The sequence below is a fragment of the Talpa europaea genome (genome assembly GCF_964194135.1).
Source record: "Talpa europaea genome assembly, chromosome: 12".
Classification (NCBI taxonomy): Eukaryota; Metazoa; Chordata; class Mammalia; order Eulipotyphla; family Talpidae; genus Talpa; species Talpa europaea.
The window spans coordinates 43,415,576-43,432,285 of record NC_140079.1 but is presented as its reverse complement, the minus strand read 5'-3'; positions in this window follow the sequence as shown (position 1 = coordinate 43,432,285).

The window sequence follows — 16,710 nt, the reverse complement described above, 5'->3', positions numbered from 1 at the left end:
CGAGCCGCAGCTGAGGGGACCCGCGGCTCGGCCCCGCCCCTGGGCGCTGAGGTTTTTCTGGCCCCAAATCGGCGCTTTTTGCTGCCAGAGTATCAGCGGCTGCTCTCTCAGGGCGGAACCCCGTGCCCGCCCTCGCCCATGTGGGCGTTTTAGGGAGTCTCCGCAAACCCGCGCCTCGCCTTGGCGCCTCAGAGCTGCGCACCGCCCGCCGCAGCAGCACCCGCCCACGGCGTAAGCATCTCCGGCGGACACACATGGTCTCCCAGCGGGTGTTGCCGCTGCCCAAAGGCGCGCTGAGTATGCCAAGAGGGCAACAGATGCAGTGGCCAGACCGGTGTTCAGCCTCTGAGAAGCCGGAGTCTGCAATAAGTGTCTCCGTCTTGGAGTAGCTGGGGGTGATGCCCAGCAGGGCTGTGATTTTCCTGCACGTTCCCCAAGACCTGATCAGGGTAGTGGTGCCTCACGCAGAACGCAAACACTGGACCCACAAAGCACCCCACACCTCGAGCTGGTGAGGGGGGCACTCCCAGTGGGGTTGGAAGTCTTGTTTCAAGACTAGGATAACACTTAGCCCCCCAAGCGCTATGGTGAGCGCTGTGGCCTGCACCAGCCCTTCCTGTGAGGGGTGCCTTGTCAGATGTGGAACCCTGTGCCCACAAGGTGGGCTCAAGCACAAACAGACTTGTAGAGAAAATGCCCGCGGCCTGAGGCTGCTACTGGGTCAGACCTTGCGCCAACACCCATGCTGGTGGCTGCTCCCCATGCTGTGAATGTGCAGCTCTGGGGCTGGGAGGAGGCGGGTGTCCTGGTGGGTGCATGTTTTCTGTGGCGAAGCCTCCGTGTGCTCCAGGGCCCTCAGCCCCTGACTGTGGCCTCCGCTGTGTGCCCCAGTGGCTCAGGACTTGCTCCTCTTCTGTGCTACTGTTTGCTTGTCTACAGGGCCTGGCCCCCAGTGTGACTCGCTGTCCTGATGCCCTGAAAGGAGCAGCGGGTGCTGCCCTGGCCTTGTGTCCCTGTGGCCCCCCTGCTGTGGTGCTGGCCCCAGACCAAGTTGGGGTTGACCGTGTGTCCACAGCTGCACCCCTCAGTGGTGTGTGTCTCCTTAGGGAGCTTGCCCTCCCCTCCTGGAGGGTCAGTCATGCAGTTGCCAGTGTCATGAGCTGACCCCGCTGTGCATAGACAGCCTGAGAGTTGGGTCCTCCAAGCCTCTGTGGCCTTTCTTGTCTCGGTCGTCTCTGGCCGTGCTCTGTGCTGCCCTGGCCACCACCAGGCACCTGGCTCTTGGCTTACACTGTGCCAGGGTCTCTGGGCTCCCTCCCAAGGCCACTATCCACCTGGGATGCAGTGACAGGGCCCGTGTGTTCTACAACTGATGTTCACCGAGCACTCAAGCTGTAGGGGGACCTGAGGTGAGTCTTGTGCTGGGGATCAGTCTTTTTGGCCTGACTCAGGCTGTGGGTACCTGTGGCTGCTAGCTGGGCAGCTCATGGTTGGTGTGGCTGGTGGATACTGCCTGGTACCCTCAGTCGGGTGTCCTGCTACCTGGAGCCCTCAGTTTGGAAAGAGCCAGTGTGTTGAACCACCTGGGCCCATGGGGCTGTTTTGGGGCTAGAGGGCAGCCTTTGTCCACACAAAGGAGGAAGGAGATGATGCTGCTGGAGGAGGAGATGCCAGAGAAAGGAGGAGCCCCACGTTGCCAGCTCCAGTGTGCAAGAGAGGCCTGTGGGGGCAGCTGGTGCTGGTGGGGCTCCAGGAGTGCCTGCCTGTGGGCAGTGCCCAGGCCACCGCAGTCCCATAGGGGTTATAATGTCACAGTAGATCCAGCGAAGGTGGTAATTGGAGGTCCATGGGGGCCTGGGGTTGGCTGTCCCTGTGTTGCCTGCCAGTGTCAGAGGACTGGAGTTCTGGGTGGTGGTCAGCAGCAGCCATCTCCCACATGGTACTGCTTACCCCGGGAGCTGGGGCCCTTTGGGTCCTGTGTGGCTGGTTGGAGAGCAGATCCCTCCAGCTGGGCCCTATAGGGGAGGTGCCCCTGGTGGGCAGGTGGAGATCCAGCTCATGGTGACTGAGTGTTGTGTTGCCTGATGGGTCACTGCCCCCGTTACTGAGGTTTGCAGCCTCCCTGAGTTTGGGTGGGCAGTGGGGGTGCCTGAACTGCCAAAGGCTGTTGTCCAAGCAGTTGGCTGTGTGCTGAACCCTGCCTTGTGTGCATGGGTCAGTGCTGCTGTCACGTGGTGGGGGCTGTTTAGTAAAGAGGAAGAGAAAGCTCTGAGCCCCCATGTGGCTGTTCCTCCTCCCTGATGCACATCAAGTGCTGGCTGAGCCCTGTGTACAAGGGCCCCTGGGGTGGCATCTTGCCCCCTGTGAGTGCCCCAGCTTGGACATGGGATTCCGGCTCTCAAGAAAGTGGAGGGCCATGACAGGCAATGCCCCAGAGGTGCTAGGGCCAGCTTCAGGCTCCAACTGCCTTTAGAGTCTGGCCATCTAGGGGGGTGGCTGTGGGAGCCCTTGATTGTGCCTGCAGGGCCAGTGTTGGGGCAGCCTCCACGAGAGGGCACCTGGGATCATGGAGGGCTGATGGCCGGACTTGGCTCCATCCAGCTCAGTGGCTCTGTCCCCTGGTGCTGTGTACCCCAGGGGAAGTGGAGCACGCGCTCCCTCCCGTGTCCCCGCCCCTCACGCCCCCCTCGCTGGCCTGCCGCCCCCACAGGGCTTGGGTCTGGGGCCTTGGCCTAGGCCAAGCTCTGATTTCTTTCTTTTTTTTTTAAAGATTTATTTATTTATACAAGTACTGGGTACATTCAGAAGCGTGGGAGTGTGAGAGAATTCACCAGAGCCAGAGCGGGGAACAGAACAGACATACTAATGAAATACACTGCTGAGGGGAGGCACAGCAGGAGAGGTCTGCACACCATGTGGGACCCTCGCTGGTGGCTGGGGAGTGAACCAGTGCTGCAGAGGCTGCGGGCAGCTTTGCAGCCCAGCGCTCATCCACTTCACCACCAGGGGAGGCCCAAGCTCTGATTTCTTGGGCTCCCCCCACCCCCCACCCCCAGGTGCTCTGTTCCAGAGCCACTGCCTAAGTCCCAGCCTTGCGTTTAGGGGCTTGGACCTTCCAGACTTTTTTGAATAGTTTGAGGCGAGGATGTAACTTTTTTTCACAAATGGATAAATACTTGAGCCGTCCCAGTGACTCAGACAAGCAGCGCCACTGACCGACCGGCAGGGTCCAGCCCAAGGCCCTTATGGGCATCTCGGGGAACCCTAACAGCCCAAGGGCAGGTGCCCCGGAAGGAGAAGGGAACGAGGGAACGAGGCCTAAAGGACGTCACTGTCCTGCCTGGGGGACACGCGCCAGCAAAGTGGGAGCCCTTAACCAGAGCTTAGGGGTGCGCCGTCGTACTGTCGGACCCAAACCCCTTTGTTGACATGCGTCTCCATACCTGGACCTGCCGGGTCAGCGCAGTGTGGAGCCAGGAGGAGCCTCCAGGAATGTTGTGTCCAGAATGTTCTAGGAAGGACACATAAAATAAGATCTGTTAGGAGGCTGCTGCAACAAGCCAGGTGAGAGAGGACACGCCTGCAACGAGGTGGTGGTGAGGATGCAGCTCAGTGGATAGATTCGGACCCGCCTTGGAGACGGAGCAGAGGACGCCCTCGTGGAGGACATGGCAGTGGGGAGTGGAGGGCAGGGGCTGTGGGAAGCGTTTGCACTTTTGAGTCCCAGCATCTGCATGTCCTGTAGGGCCCTGTGTGGAGTGGAGATATATTTTTTAAAGATTTATTTATGCATCCAAGAGCTGGGGTGCAGGCTAGAGGTGTGGGGGTGAGAGGATTCACCGGAGACAGAGTAAGGAACAGAACAGACAGACTGACTGAAATGCACTGCTGAGGGGAACAGTGGGCGGCTCAGGAGAGGTCTGCAGCACCAAGTGGATTACCTCCCTTGCTGGCCGGGGGAATGGAACTTGTGCTGCTGAGGCTGCAGATTGCCTCATAGTGCTTAACCCCTGGCACCACAGGGAGGCCTTTCCATTGTCTTAATATTGACAGTCACATGAACATATCGGAAGGAGTGTGAGTGACGGCACGGCGCAGGATGCAGCCCTGACACGGAGCCTGCTGAGCAGGCCTCTGCCATGAGCCACTCCCTGGGCCGCGGCATGCGGCCCCTGGCTCTGCCCCCCCGCCCCACTGTGGCCCAAAGGGCAGGGTTCTGTGACACAACCCGGGAATCCCGTCAGTGAGCAGTAGCCCACAAAGGAAGACTCTGTCCTTCCTGGGGGCGCAGGGATTAGTCTCAGTTATATGAAGCTGTCGGAGGCCAGTGTGGCCTGAGTGCAATCCCTGGCCAGGAAGCATCGCTCCACCAAAAAAGGCAAACGGTTAGAAAAGATGAATCCAGTCAGGTGACAACACAAAATCAATACATACACAAAACTCAGTTGTGTGTCTACACCCTCATTAAGACCCCTCGGAAAGCATCAATAGGAAAATTGTACAATTGCATCAAAAAGAATGAAATACCTGGGGAAACAGTTAATGAAGAAAAACCCGTACAATGAAAAACTAGTAAATGCCAGTAAAAGAAATGAAAAGCAGAAATAAATGGAAAGGTACTCTGTGCTGTGATGGGAATAGTTAATAGTACTGAAATGTGAAGACTTCCCAGAGCAAACCACAGGGTCAGCGCAGCCTGCTCACAATCCCCACATCAGCTTTCCCAGAAACTAAGCCTCCTGAAGCGCTGCGGTGGGGGGCGCCGAGGCCCAGAAGAGCCGACTCCCCAGAGTGAAGCTGGAGGCGTCTTGCTCCCGGACTCAAACTGTGAACCAAACACAAAGTCTCCACTGGAGGTAATTTCGTAGATAACGAAAGTGAGGAGCCGAACCCAGGAAGCGCTCAGTGTGATTCTGTGCGAACGACGCCAAACAGCAAATCTGAATTCAGCTTCTCGGGAAAGAGTCGCTGACATTAAGGATGTGCTTGTCCTGGGCAGGGGCTTCCACTCCAACCGGCCCAGCCTAAACAGACGCTGATGCAGGAGGATTTCTTCTTCCTGAAGGACGCCTGGAGAGAGGCAAAGGCTGAGCGCCCTCCTCACATCCTCTCCCCCGCCTCCAGGGCCACAGAGAGGTGAGAAGGGAGTGGGGGGGCTGCTCAGACCCGGCCTCAGGGGTAGCTTTGCCTCCTGCCAACTAGACCCAGGCGGGAGGGGGTCGTCAGGCCCAGAAAACGATCCCTGCTCCCCAAACTCCATGTAAACCCGCTGTGATAAACACCCAGGCCAGCGGTGCAGAAGTGCCCAGAGGGGGTGTGTCGGGGTGGGGGGGGAGGGGGTGTGGGGTGGCGCAGGAGGCCGCGCTTCAGCCCCTGGAGGTGGACACGGAGGGTCACGCTCAGGAACCAGCCCGGACCCCTCTATTCCTCCAGGCCCAGTACGAACCCCAAATGCCCCCCAGTCTCCACATCCAGCCCTCCCGCCCTGGGTCCTCCACTGCCCTCCGCGGTCACCCGCCCTCAGGGAGATGTCCTCAGCTCCCCTCGCCCTCGGCTCACCTCCTCCTCTGCTGGCCCGAGGGGGCCCCAGATAAATGCACAGATGACTATTCCCGGCTCGGTCTAGAGAGATCAGGTCCCAGCAGCCCCAACCCCACCCCAAAGTCGGGGAAGCCAGAGCAAACAAAGCAGCCGGGACTGCACTGCCCGCATGCGTGGTCTGGCGGGGCGGCGCAGGTGCGGCAGGTGGGGCGGGCAGGTGGGGGAGGGCACGCCCACTGCGCAGGCCGGCTGCTGCCGGACAAGTTGGGAAATCAAACTCAGAGGCAAATAGCCCTGTCTTCTCCAAAACTATGTCAACGAAAACTCCGGGAAGCCACTAAAACGGCAAAAAAGGTCTACTTGGATTTAAAAACTTGCTCAGGGCCTCCCTGGTGGCACAAGGGGTGAAGACACAAGCTATGAAGCGATCTGTCGCCTCTGCAGCACGAGTTCTATGCCCAGCCGGCCAGGGAGCTACCCACATGGCGCAGCAGACCTCTCCTGTCTCCCTGCTGCTCCCCTCAGCAGTGTGTCTCAGTCAATCTGCCTGTTCTGTTCCCGGCTCTATCTCTGGTGAATCTTCTCACCCCCCCCCCCAGAACTCTGGCCTGTACCCCACTTCTTGTAGGCATAAATAAATAAATCTTCAAAAAATGAAAAACTTGCTCAGGATTATTTAGCAGTGACCACAGATGCCTCCCAAACCCACCCCTCCTCCCGGGAGACAGAATGGGGCGCTCTCCCCAGCCCCTTCCAACAGTGCTACTGTCAGTCTTGGGTGGAGCCAAAGCTCTTTGATCATATTTCTGTCATCATAATTAACACGATTACTTTTCTATTGAATGTAATAGAGCCTTCCGCTTGATTTTAGAGCCCAGGGGTACAAGGAAATGCTTTTGTGGCTACAAGTCACAGAAAAACCTGACTTCAACCATTAGGAAAATTCTAGTTTACTTAGGAATGCTCGAGAAGGCTGGGACTGCTCCAGTCCCACGTTCTTTCTGTCCCTCTACTCTGCTATCACTGGCTCTAGCCCAAGGGAGCACCCTGGGATGTGGCAGGACGGCTAGCCCAGTTGCAGGCATCATGGGGCAGCCCAATAGTCACAAAAGGAAGAGAGAAGCAAAAAGCCTCTTCTTACACCTTTCTTCCCTACCAGGAAGGGGAATATTTCCAAGTAGCACCAGCAGAATTCCTCTTATGCACACTGGACAACACCGGGTCATACGTTTACTCCTCGACCCACCTCTGGTAAGGGAATCGACTCCTGCACTTGGAACCAATCGTGAGATGTTACCTAGAGTTAATGTATTATTCAACGTAATTGGGGTTCCCTCAGGAAGGAAGAGAGGGAAACGCCCAGGCAGTCTTCCTTGTGGAGAAGATGTATGATGTGTCCTCAAACAAGTGAAAGGCAAGTGAAGAGTAGGAACAAAGTAGAAGAGACAAGCAAAGAAGAGGCAGGAGGGAGAGAGGGAGGAAGGAAGGATGGAAAAAAGATGAATTTACTCTATAACTAAATCATATCTTTATGACTTACTACAGTGCAATAGGTTTTTTTTTTTTTTAAAGATTTATTTATTTATTTATACAAGCACTGGTACAGTCAGAAGCGCGGGAGGGTGAGAGAATTCACCAGAGCCAGAGCAGGGAACAGAACAGGCAGACCAAGGAAATACACTGCTGAGGGGAGCAGCAGGCGGCAGGAGAGGTCTGCGCACCATGTGGGACCCTCACCGGCAGCCGGGGATCGAACCGGTGCTGCAGAGGCTGCGGGCAGCTTTGCAACCTAGTGCTCAACCTCTGCGCCACCGGGGAGGCCCTACAGTGCAATAGTTTTAAAACTTTTTTCAGCAATCAAAACTTTCCTATAAAAAACATAAAATCTTGTTTTTTGTCATTCTGTGGGTCAGCGTAAAACAAAGATAACCCATTTTCCATCTGTTATAAAAGTAACAGACACCAGATGTTTTTTGTCTTATTCCTGTTTTACTTCTTGGGGAAAAATGTTCCTTGCCATTCTAGAGTGAAGACAAGCACTTTCTTTGGAGAATTTTAGGGAAACTGGACAAAACTAAATAATATGCTTTTGCAAACTTAATTTTTTCAAGGCAGTAATATCTCCCAGATCCTCTTTGTGGACTGCCCTGTGGACATGCTCTTTGGATGCTTAGGCATTGTTGGTGGAATCTCAGGAACCATGTTCTGAAGGCCCTGGTTGTGGAGGCTTCCTTCTGTGTATCTGGATTCCAAGAAGCCAAGACAGGAGACCCACGTCAGAAACCAGGAGACAAAGGTACAGAAGTCTAAAAGTAGAGGTGCTCAGTTAAGCAGTGGGTAGCAAGGTGTGGACCTATTTTCACAACCTTGCTACCAGGTGAATCCAAGCCAGTTTCAATGGTTTGTTTTTTTGTTTTTTTTTTTAAAGATTTATTTAGAGGTGCAGGAGGGTAAGCATATTCCCCAGAGACAGAGCAGGGAACAGAACAGGCAGATGGACTGAAAACACTGCTGAGGGGGGCAGCGGGTGAGGCAGGAGAGATCTGCCACACCATGAGTATCTCCCTGGCCAGCCGGGAATCGAACCTGTGCTGCAGAGGCTGCGGACAGCTTCATAGCACTGCGCTCAACCCACTGTACCACTGGGGAGGATCCAGTTTCAATGGTTTTGACAATGAAACTCACCTGGGTATGTGTGGTTTGCTTTGTCAGGTGTAGATACTCCCCAAAGTTAAAATGAAACCCTTGAATTGGTGTCTTATAAAAAGGCTATACTGTAATATGTAATATACTGTAATGTGTGCTTCAGTTTCATGTCAACTGAAACCAACCTCACAGCCCAAATGGACCTATCTCCCCAATCACAGATCTCCTGGAGCTAAGGACTGAGTCAGAATGAAGGGCACCTTGGCCCCCAAACAAACTCCATTCACTTCAGACGCTTTCCCCTTAAACTTCCTTCTGATATACATCTTCAAATTCATACGCTCATGAAATTATCATCAGTATACACATATACACACAGAAATCCATAGCACACATGCATGCACATATATACCCACATCTGTATTTCTGTGTATGTGGCTTTGAATCTTGCTTTTTACTTAGTAGTGCTTTGACTTGCAGATGTTGCCATGTCAGCATGTATTGATCTATCTCATTCTGTTAATAACCACAAAATGTTCCATAATATGTATACACTTTAATTTATCTACTCTCTTATTTATGGACAGTGGAGTTTTACTTAGCTCTCCCCCCATTTTTTTTTTTTTTTGCCTTAGAAGCAACGCTGCTATAAATATCCTTAGGCACAGAAATAGGTAAGCTTAGATGGATGATACAAATATTGATACAGATAGAGGATATAGAGAGAGATATAATGTACTTAAAATTATATCCATAAGATAAAATTGACCGCTGAAGGAGATGCATTTTACATCTTAACAGGTATCGTGCACCAAAATGTTGCACAAATTTACCTTCCCATAAGACCTCCAGGCAAACCTCACAAATATTAGATAGTGTCCATTTATTTGGTGTCAGTTACACAGATGATCATTTACACTACACCATCATTTTGGTTTGTATTTCTTTATGAATATAACTGAGAGAGCAGTCCCATATTTGATATCTATTTCCATTTTTATTGTCATTTAAATGTTGATAATCTATTTTTCAATAGAATCATTTACCTCTTTCTTACTGATAGGACGAGCTCTTCGTAAAATAAGGAGAAGCCCCATGTTCAATCATGTGTGGTAGAAACCTTTCCTTTGTTTATATTTTGCCTTGCATATTTTTTGTAAAAGTTAAAATTGAGGGGGGGCAAAATTAGTAATATTTTCCTTCATTACTTCCTTCATCAAAATTAATTTTTAAGTCGACTATCACTATCTATTCCTAGAACTTAAGTTATAACTATTTTCTAAAGATTTATTTATTTATTTATTTATTTATTCATTTATTTATTTATACAAGTACTGGGTCCAGTCAGAATTGAGGGAGGGTGAGAGAATTCACCAGAGCCAGAGCGGGGATCAGAACAGGCTGACTGACGAAATACACTGCTGAGGGGAGCAGCGGGCAAGACAGGAGAGGTCTGCCATGCCATGTGGTACCCTCGTCGGTGGCCAGGGATGGAACTGGTGCTGCAGAGGCTGCGGGCAGCTTTGCAGCCCAGCGCTCAACCGCTGCACCACCAGGGGAGGCCCTATAACTATTTTCAATCTGTATCATTGCTTTCAAAAGATGGTGGTTGTGCACTGTGGAAAGCTGTGTGGAGATTCTTCAATCTATTAAAGATAGAGCTTCCATAGGATCCAGCAATTCCACTCCTAGGCATTTACCCAAAGGACACAGAAACATCAATTCCAAAGAACACCTGCACCCCTGCGTTTATAGCAGCACTATTTACAATAGCTAAGCTATGGAAACAACCCAAATGCCCAAAAATAGATGACTGGATCAAGAAGATGTGGTACATATACACAATGGAATATTACTCAGCATTCAAAAAAAAAGATAAACACATGCAATTTGCAGCAACATGGATGGAGCTGGAAGGGATCATGCTCAGAGAAATAAGCCAGAAAGAAAAAGAAAAATATTGGATGGTCTCACTCATAGCAGGAATCTAGAAAACCTAAATAAGGGACCAGGAAAAGGAATAACTATAAGAAGAAAAAATCAAAATCAACAAACAACTATGAACCAGAGACACAGTATGGGGGGGAGGAGGCCGCGGGGAAAGGAGGGATTGGCGTCAAAATGAAAGGGAACTGCTAAGAAAAAGAAATCTTTCTCTGTTAAAGAGTCATAGACCTGGAAAAAGTAAATAATAAGTTTGCTTCCTTAATAAGCATATCTAAACAAGGTTTGGCAGCCGGCCATCCTGGAAGATCTGTGTCCTGCCCCTTTTCCTGTGTCAAGAATTTGTATGCTAACTAACCAACTTTATCAATGTGAAGTGGTTGTGTATAAAACGAACTCTTTGTCTCTAGACCAGTGCTCAGACCTTATGGGACTACCCAGGTCTGAGACCTCATGCATGACCTGATCTCACCATTCCTAAGTACCGCTAGTTCTTATCCTGCCTGGGTAAAGGCTAGAATTTATTTCTGCAACATTTTTTGGTTCCCTGACTGGGAAACAACAAGCGCGTTGGCCCTTTGAGCCACTGGGTCTGGAGGACGCAGAGTGGGGGATGGGAAAGAGAGCCAAGGAAGGGGAAGTGGGCTCCGCTGAGGAATGTCGGTGGTCTCTGACTTGGTTGCTCCTGCCCAGCCCCCATGTCGCCTTCCAGGCCAGACTTCCAAAGGGCTGAGTGAAGCCAGGACATAGTGTGGACGTCTGATCAGGTAAGGTCCCGGGATCCTGGTTCCCATTTGGCTACCCAGAGTGGTAGAAGGAGAGGCTGATCACCTCTCAGGGAGGCCTCACTGGTCTCATTTCGTTTTGGTAGGGAACCTTGGAAATCCCAGAAAGGGAGGGATGGTATGGTTATATCCATCGGTGTGTGTATGTGTGAGTGAGTGGTGTGTGTGTGTATGAAATCTCCACAGCTGCAGCTGCGGAGATAAATTGGGCTTTGCCTGTGGTTCTGTCGACGTCATATTGTTGTGGAGCAACCCCGATACAAAACGGCTGATCGGTGACTGGACTTGTCAAAATCTCAGAGGGGAAGGCCAGAAAAGCATCTGTGTGCTCCCCCTTCTCTTGCTGTAACATTGGATACAATGGAGCAGACAGAGGACAGAGGGTCCTGGAGACCATGCTTTTTTTTTTTTTTTTTAAAGATTTATTTATTTATTTATACAAGCACTGGGTACAGTCAGAAGCGCGGGAGGGTGAGAATTCACCAGAGCCAGAGCAGGGAGCAGAGCAGGCAGAAGGAACGAAGTACACTGCTGAGGGGAGCAGCGGGCGGCAGGAGAGGTCTGCGTGCCACATGGGACCCTCCTCTGGTGGCCGGGAGCAGCTGGGGATTGAACCGGCACTGCAGAGGCTGCGGGCAGCTTCGCAACCCAGCGCTCAACCGCTGTGCCACCAGGGAGACCGTGCTTTAAAAAATAAAAAGAGCAAGGAAACTGAGAGGGAATTTTCTGCACCACTTTCTTTAGAACCTAAGGGGCATTCTTAGAAATATAACTTGGGAAATAATTACTTATCTGAAAAAAATTAGTTAAAAATAAATATTTGAAAGTAAATTAATAATTTTTGTCAGTGTTGTCAGAAGTATTGGCAAAATAACTATCTGAAAAATTAGTGCAAATGGCCAAAATTCTAAATGAAAGAGATCTCTGTGTCTGTGTCTTTGCCTTTGTGTTCTTTTGTCTCTGGAGGGTTGCTGTGTTAAATTTGATATAAATGGTGCCTATATAAATTCTAATAGAAATGAAACCAAATTTTGAAATAGCGATCTAAAATTTTTGGTAAACAAAAACTAATTCAAAATGTAATGGTTTAATTAAAGCATATACACCTTAAAATTATAATGTTAAAAAGTTAATAGCTTCATTGTATGTTTAAATGTGTTTAATTTGGGAAAGAAAGGAGCTTGGAGTAAAAAGGAGTTATTGACCTGGTCTATGTCAACAGAGATAAATGTGGATAAATGTGGTTTTGTTCATACCTGGACTTCCCCAGGTGAGCATCTTAATTGATTTTTCCTTCCCTTGTCTTAGCTAAGAGAAACCTCAGCTATATGAAATTGTTATTTGCTGTCTTGTTTTAGGCAATGCTCCAGATTTTTTTTTCTTTTGGCTTGGATTGTGGACTATTTTCAAGTAATGGAAAACTGTCCTACTGGACATTCATGGACAATGCTGCTGACTAATTGTTGCTTCTCTTACACACATTGTAACCCTGAAAAGAGACAGTCTCCTAAGATTACACCCTGAGATCTGTGCCACCATAGATATGGTGGAATAAAATTTAAAAGGGGGGATTGTAACAGGGTGGTCCCCAGGAAAGGGGGAAGTTCCAGGTTTCCTGCCCCACCCAAGGGAGGGTGGAGCTGAGCAGGGAGAGAAGAAACTGCAGAAGAGACTGAGGAAGGAAGCAGGATGGAGCCAGGAGACCTGGAGGAGGCGCATGGAACCTAGAGACACGTGAAGAAACTGCGCTTGTCTTTTGGTCGTGGACTGGGTGACACAGATGTGGGTAAGACCCATGGGGAGGTAACAATGGCAGCTTTTATCTTGATGTTGATTTTGCTCTTTTCCTTCTGGGCTTGTCTGGTTGTTTCTGACCTTTTTCTGAGGGTCCCCACTGGAAGATGCTTTAGACTTGTGGCAGGCTTTGGGGCCTTGCTCTGGGCCAATCCCATATGGATGGACTTTTACCCACGAGGGTCGGGTAACTTTGGGTGCTTCATTTAGAAGCTAGACTCTTTGCCTTACCTGTAGTGTTTCCTAGTTTTATCAAAGTTCCTTCCCTATAAAGTCTCATATATTTTGTGTTGATGCAGCGGATGGCAGAACCCATTTAGAATAGGCAGGTTTGCGGGGTTTGGGCTGCCCCTCTCCCTGTCCTATAACAGTTTCAATTGTAACTCTGCAGTTTGAACTTCCTGTCCTAAGGGAAACTAAAGCTACAGTTGGTATCTCTATTTTAAATCTGTTCTTTTTATCATTATTTAAATGGTGGTTTATTTCTCCTATAAGACTAAGGATATGCTGAGTTTAATAATGAAGATTTGTTGACTGCTTAATGAGCTTTTGGTGTATTTTTGCTTGTTATTGTAGGAAAACTAAACTTTATTGTCATCACCTAATATATATATATATATATATATATATATAACATGTTTATGTATAAGTTATCCATTACAAAGGAATAATAGCATAACAGCTCTTATGATGTCTTCAAGTGAAAAATGTAAGGCTGACCTCTTAATTAGCTGAAATTGGGTTGGGACAAGGCCTCAGTGTTGACTAAAAGCTTTAGGGAGTAACTGATGGACTTTATCTGGCCAGGTGCCTGACTTGTGTGCCACAGATGTGGGTGAGAGACCCGTGGGGAGGTGACAATGACGGTTTTTGTCTTGATTTTGATTTTGCTCTTTTCCTTTCTGACCTGTCTGGTTGTTTCTGACCCTTTTCTGTGGGTCCCCACTGGAAGGTGCTTTAGACTTGTGGCAGGCTTTGGGGCCTTGCTCTGGGCCAATCCCATTTGGATGGAGTTTTACCCACGAGGGGACGGGTAACTTTGGGTACTTGATTTAGAAACTATATTCTTTGCCTTTCCTGTATTGTTTCCTAATTGTATTAAAGTTCCTTCCCCATAAAGTCTCAGATGTTTTGTGTTGATGCGGCAGATGGCAGAACCTATTTAGAACAGGCAGGTTTGTTACCAAACGCCAGCCTCAGTTTCCCTCAGCCAATAAAAGGAAACTGAGTTTGAGGAAAAGGAAAGCGGTTTTATTTGTCGACAAATGAGGAGGGAGGCAGACTCATGTCCGAAAAACCACCGACCTACTCTTTGGCAGTGGGCAGGGGTATTTATACAAGGGGGGAGATGGGTAGGGGTTCACGAAGGGGAGAGTGAAGGGGTCTGCACAGAGACAAGTGTACGCCAGCTCAACACGGAGATGGATGGGTACCAGCTGGTTTTCATCAAGGGGAGGGGGAAAGTGTCAGCACAGAGATGGGTAAGGGGAAGGGGTCTTCACAGAGGCTGATGGGTGTCAACTCATTCATCTTAAGGGAAGGGTGTAGGGGCAGGACTGGACCAGTGCAGGTTTTCTGATCCCATGCAGACCGGATAAAGGAACAGTCAGAGTCCTCAGTGGTTTTTTGCAGGTCTTTTATTGGGGGTTCACCAGGCCTATGACAGGCAGGGGTGCTGGCTGGGGGGCTGGGAGCCTGCCAGCCTGCCAGCCCCCAGCAAGTTTTCACTCTATCTGGGCTCTCCGGCGTTCGTTCTGCCGCTTCTCAGATTCTCTTTCGGCTTCTGCTGCTCCTGGCATCCCTGTGACACCGCCCTTAAAAGCACAGTCTTAGCCCAGGTGAATCCCATCTACCTGTGCCCACACCCTATTCCAGGTGCCCACCATCAGGCATGCATTCAGGAGCACAAGGATCCATCATCTATCCTGATGGCAGGAGGGCAGAAAAAGCCTGACATTTTTCCTTACCCTACAAAGGGGAAGGTGTCAGCTCAGAGACGGGTGATCACCAACTTGTTTACATTGGGGGGGGGGCGGGAAGGGTCTGCACGGAAACCGTTGGGTGCCAGCTTGCTTTTCTTCCCAAGGGGAGGGGGAAGCTGCAACAAAGGAAAAAGACAAGCCATCAATCCTGTTAATGCTAGATAAGGGGAATTGCAAGAAATGGGGGAAAGACAAACTTGTTAACTGTATTAGGTTTGCGGGGTCTGGACTGCCCCTCTCCCTGCCCTATAATCTATTTAGGACAGAGCCATATGTGGTTAGTCAGCCCCATGGGGAGCTTGGGCTTCCTTATGGCACTTGCTACCATAAGTGCAAATGTGATTTTTGGTTTCTCTAGTGTGTTTGTTTCTTATGTAGATTTGCTGTTAAAAAAAACTGCTTGGGCTTTGTGAAGATCTGTGTGTCTATGTATAATTTGCTTGTAATGATTTGCTAAGACATTTGATTTGTGCAAATTGTTCTGTGCAACAGTTTTACTCAAAAGATTAGGTAGGTAGTACATTGGACCATGTGGCCAGATCAAAGATGGCATCTGAGGCCACTTGGCAGGATCCTGTAAAACTCAGAGGTGCTTGTTGTTAGGACTTTGGACTTTTTTTTTTCTTTTTGTTATCTCTGCTGTCTCATCAGCATTTATAAAGGCAATAATGATTCTTCAGCAATATGTTTCTTTATCTCTGACTACTTCCTGACCGCTGCCTGAGGGGTTTTGCAAGCCAATTGTGGAGCAATGGTGTTTAAATAAGCAATGGTGTTTAAATATGCCTGGGTGTTAACAAAAATTAACTGGTAATAGCTGGTAGCCTTGATGGATTCCTGGAGATAACTTTAATTTTTGCAAAGTCTGGATCAGAAAAATTAAAAAGATTTTGTCTGAGGCTCCAAGGATTTACTGCTATGAATTTTGTGTACACAATTTGTTTTGGACATGTTTGCCATTTTCAATCCTGGATTTGTTCAAAAACAATATTCTAAGTTTCTGCTTCCTACTGAGGAAGGTCTGCTGTGGAAAGCACTCTTTATGATGCATGATGTAACTGTATGAGGTTTTCATACCTGTGTTGTTGCTGCGTTGTTTCTGTTGTTCCTCCCTAGTGTGGTGGAGGTGTCATCTGTGCTTAGATGTTGAATCTGCTCTTTCAGCTTCTGTCCCAGGAAACCCAAGTATTGCCTGCTTGGTGGCTAACAAGAGATGACTCCTTTTGCTTAAAAGTTAACTGTTGCTTTTGCTCTTTCTGGCTGCTGTACAGGATAAGCCCAGGATTGGCTTATAATAAAAAAAGTCTTCAACACTGAAAACAAGGTCATGTAACTCTTGCGATTAATAAAGCTTTTTCTTCCTATTTCCAAAGTCTTAGGTTTGTAGGATAACAACTGTAAACTGATTTCTGCCAGCGACATTCCACATTTTTTTGGACTTTAACATTTTTTTCTGAATCTATGGAGTAAAACTGCAGTAACATAAGATATTCCACATGGCATAAAAAAAATACTGTCTATATGTTGTATGTCTGTATGTCCTTGTGTCTAACTCTCTTGGTCTCTAGAGGTTGACAAAATGGTATGCATGGTTGAAAAGTCTATGCAGGAGGCCGGAATGCAAAAGCCTACCAGGAAGCCCACCTGGGGGCAAGAATGCAGATACCTGTCTGGAGGATTCAGACAATGAGCCTTCCCCCTCCCCTACGAGTCTCTGCTCAGGCAAAGAACCTCTACCTGCCCCACGAACCTTTTCGCGCCCTACAAACTTTCCCCTCCATATGAACCCAACTTCCCACCTGACCGCTCCTTACCCTATAAAACCCTGCTTCCCCCTAACAAAGTGCGTGACTCCACTGACCCCCACCTTGGGTCCATGAGGTCCTCCCGGGAGCAATAAGCATTCCCTTCCCCCAGGAAGCTTGGCCTAGCTGTTCTTTACCGCGCCGTACCTTACAATGGTGCCAACAGACATTGAAAAAAAGAAAAAGAGTCTCCAGTTATGAGAAAAACTAAAG